The following is a 4,018-nucleotide window of genomic DNA, read 5'->3' as shown; positions in this document are numbered from 1 at the left end:
TACTGATAATTATGCGGATTTTGTGGGTAATTAGGGGGATTTTGCTGATAATTATGAGGATTTTGCTGATAATTATGCGAATTTTGTGGGTAATTAGTGGGATTTTGGGGGTAATTATTAAGATTTGTTGGTAATTGATGGGGTTTTGGTTTGTATTTTGTTCTGGATTTGTTAGACGAATTTTGCGTCTTCTACCAGGATTAGGTACATAATTAGGATAATTAGAATCCATAATTATGAAATTTTTTTCTGAAAGATTGTAAGTTAAAGCGAAATATGTGATGAAAGAAATGATAATAGGAAAAGAAGATAAAACTGAAATTGTGAATAAAGTATAGCAAAATTGGTGTCTATTTATAGAGAAAAAAAATTATGAATTTTGATATATATATTTTTTTTTTTCAAATTGTATTTTTTGAATTATTAACGTTACAAAAATTGTAACTTTAATAATAAGAGGACCAATAGAAACACAACACTTGGCGAGATGTGAGAGGACCAAAAAATTGTGTGGAACAAACTGACGTGCGTCAGTTTTTTTTTCAGACTTTTGTCTTTTTGTGAGCTGTTCTCACCATTGAGGAGATGAGATGTGGCGCTTTATTTTTTTTTTCAAGCATTTTCTTCCCTTTCCCCTTCCAGCGTGGCTTTCATTTACAATTCGTGAACCAATTCGGATTTTCGAATGGATGAACCTTGATTCACGTGCCAACCATTCCCCAATTCATCATTAAGAAAAAAATAATGGTTCATCCTCATGAAATATTTTTTTTTCATTATTAAGAATGCTCTTAAGTGAGATTCTAGTGTGTGCTGGCGTTCTTAGAGCATTCTTAATGATGAAAAAAAAAATGGTTCATGAGGATGAACCATTATTTTTTCGGTTTTTTAACCAAGTACCCTCGAGTTTTCGAAAAATTCACCTGGTACCCTCCAAGTTTTTAAAATTCACAGGGTACCCCTAAGTTTCAAACTAATACACGGGGTACCCTTAAATGCCCTTAATGACTAATGGCGTTAACCGCCGTTAGTCATTAACCTTAATTTTCTGCTTTAACCCCAATTAATTCCCTAATCTTAACCCTAATCCTAATTCCTACCCCTAACCCTAACACTAAACCCTAACATTAACACTAACCCTAAACCACCACCCCACCACCCATCCCCCACCCTCCCACCACCCCTGCCCCCTCCCCCACCCTCGTGCCGCCCTCCTCCCCCACCCTTGCGCCCTCACGTCGCCCTCCTCCCCTACCCCCCGCAGCCCCTCCCCCACCTCACGCCGCCCTCCTCCCCCTCTCAGTTCATTTTAGCAGTCCCCCACCCCTCCCTCCCCATCGCGCGCCCCCGACCTTCCCCCACCCCGCGCCAACCACAGCACCACCCCATTCAATTTTCGCACTCCACCGCCTGCGCCGCCCGCAACCCCTTCTTCTTCCTTCTGTTTTTTTCGTTGTGGGGGGACCTTTTGTTTCGCAGAAATTGGAGGAGGGTGGTGCAACGAGGGTGGGGGAGGGGTGCGATTTCAGGGGCTGCGAAAATGAGGGTGGTGGCGCGGGGGTGGGGGTGTGCTGTGGGGGTGCGGGTGTGGGGGAGGGGGTGAGATTTCAGGGGCTGCGAAAATTGCATGGAGTGGGGGAGGGAGGGTGGGGGCTGCGGTGGGGGTTGCGAGGGTCGGGGGGGGGACTGCTGGTAGGGATGGCAATCCAGTCCGAATCCGACCCTAGTCCGCTCCGATCCGAAGGAAAAAATCCAAGTCGACTCCGACAAAAAAGTAATCCGACTCCGTTTAAAAAATCCGACTCCGAGTCGGAGGAGGGTCGGAGTCGAATCTCATAAAATAATTCGACATCCGAATCCGACTCCGACTTTGAGTCAATCAATCCTTTTTTCTTATTTATTTATGTAATGTATTATTTATATATGTATAATCTAACTTCGACTTTCAGCCAATTGTATTATATAGGATTTTTCCATAGAAAAAATGATTGTTAAAAATAATAGTAATAATTAGATTATATGTACTATATAAGATTTCCATATGATGATTAGAATAAATTGTAATGATTAATTTATTATATTATAGAAGACTATTCTATTATAAAAAAATTGGAAGAAAAATAAGTCGGATCAGGTTCGGAGTTGGATGTTCGGATTTTAAGTCGGATGTCCGGATTTTAAGTCGGGTCGGATCTCGGAGTCGGATGTTCGGATTTTAAGTCGGGTCGGATTCAGATTTTCAAAGTCGGATGTCAGAGTCGGAGTCGGACTCAGATTTAAAATCCGACTTTCTGTAGGTCGGAGTCGGATTATGCATAATCCGGTCCAAGTCCGACCCGTTGCCATTCCTAATTGCTGGGGTGAGGGAGGGGGGCTGGGGCGGTGGGGTGGGGGTGGGACAGGGGGTAGGGGTGGTGGGAGGGTGGGGGAAGGGTGGTTAGGTTTAGGTTTAGGATTTAGGGTTAGAGTTAGGGTTAGAGTTAGGGTTAGGATTAGGGTTAGGGTTAGGTTTAGAGGTTAATTAGAGTTCAAAACAGAAAATTAGGGTTAATGACTAACGGCGGTTAACGTCGTTAGTCATTAAGGTCATTTAAGGGTACCTCGTGTATTAGTTTGAAACTTAGGGGTACCCTGTGAATTTTGAAAACTTTGAGGGTACCAGGTGAATTTTTTGAAAACTCGGGGGTACTTGGCTAAAAAACCGTTATTTTTTTCATAATGATGAATTGGGGAATGGTTGGCACGTGAATGAAGGTTCATCAATTCAGAAATCTGAATTGGTTCATGAATTGTAAATGAAAGCCACGCTGGAAGGGGAAAGGGAAGAAAATGCTTAAAAAAAAATAAAGCGCCCCATGTTATCTCCTCAATGGTGAGAACAGCTCACAAAAAGACAAAAGTCTGAAAAAAAAACTGACGCACGTCAGTTTGTTCCACACAATTTTTCGGTCCTCTCACATCTCGCCAAGTGGTGTGTTTCTATTGGTCCTCTTATTATTAATGTTACAATTTTTGTAACGTTAATAATTCAAAAAATACAATTTGAAAAAAAAAATACCAAAATTCATAAAAAAAATTTCTCGATAAATAGACACCAATTTTGCTATACTTTATTCACAATTTCAGTTTTATCTTCTTTTCCTATTATCATTTCTTTCATCACATTATTTTGCTTTAACTTACAATCTTTCAGAAAAAAAATTTCATAATTATGAATTCTAATTATCCTAATTATCTACCTAATCCTGGTAGAAGACGCCAAAATCGTCTAACAAATCCACTACAAACTACAAACCGAAACCCCATCAATAACCAACAAAATCTTAATAATTACCCCCCAAAATCCCACTAATTACCCACGAAATTCGCATAATTATAAGCAAAATCCGCATAATTATCAGCAAAATCCCACTAATTACCCACAAAATCCGCATAATTATCAGCAAAATTCCCCAAATTACCCACAAAATTCAACTCAAAACTATTCTCAAAATGATCCCCAAAATTATCGCCAGCATCAACGAAATTCCCAATATAATTCCACCACTGAGAGTTCCCATAACCCACAAAATTACTTACAAAGTCAAGATTACGATGATGATAGTGATGATGAAGAAGATGATGGTGAATTTGAAGTTCCATGCACGCAACAAACCTTCACTCAACTTTTGTCTGAACCAACACAATTTCAACCAACTCCGCAACCAACTACTCAACCAACTCCTCAACCAACTCAAGAACCCATTGAGAAAAAAATTTGGTGGAAAGCTGGAAAAGAAGCACTAGTTTCAGCATTCATGAATACAAGTGTAGATAGCATTGTTGGAACGCAACAGAAAAAGGGTGCATTTTGGGGGAGAGTGATGGAAAAATTTGAGGCAGCTAGAGAAGCCAACCCTCATGAAATTCAATTCCACACTATGGGCAGTATGAAGGGCCAATGGTTCAGAATGTCTGAAGCGCTGCAAAAGTGGTGTGGATGCTACGACAAGGCATAGGCAAGAAAGAGGAGTGGCCA

The sequence above is a fragment of the Beta vulgaris genome, chromosome 4, assembly GCF_026745355.1.
Source record: "Beta vulgaris subsp. vulgaris cultivar EL10 chromosome 4, EL10.2, whole genome shotgun sequence".
Lineage (NCBI taxonomy): Eukaryota > Viridiplantae > Streptophyta > Magnoliopsida > Caryophyllales > Amaranthaceae > Beta > Beta vulgaris.
Note: the sequence above shows the minus strand (reverse complement) of the source record.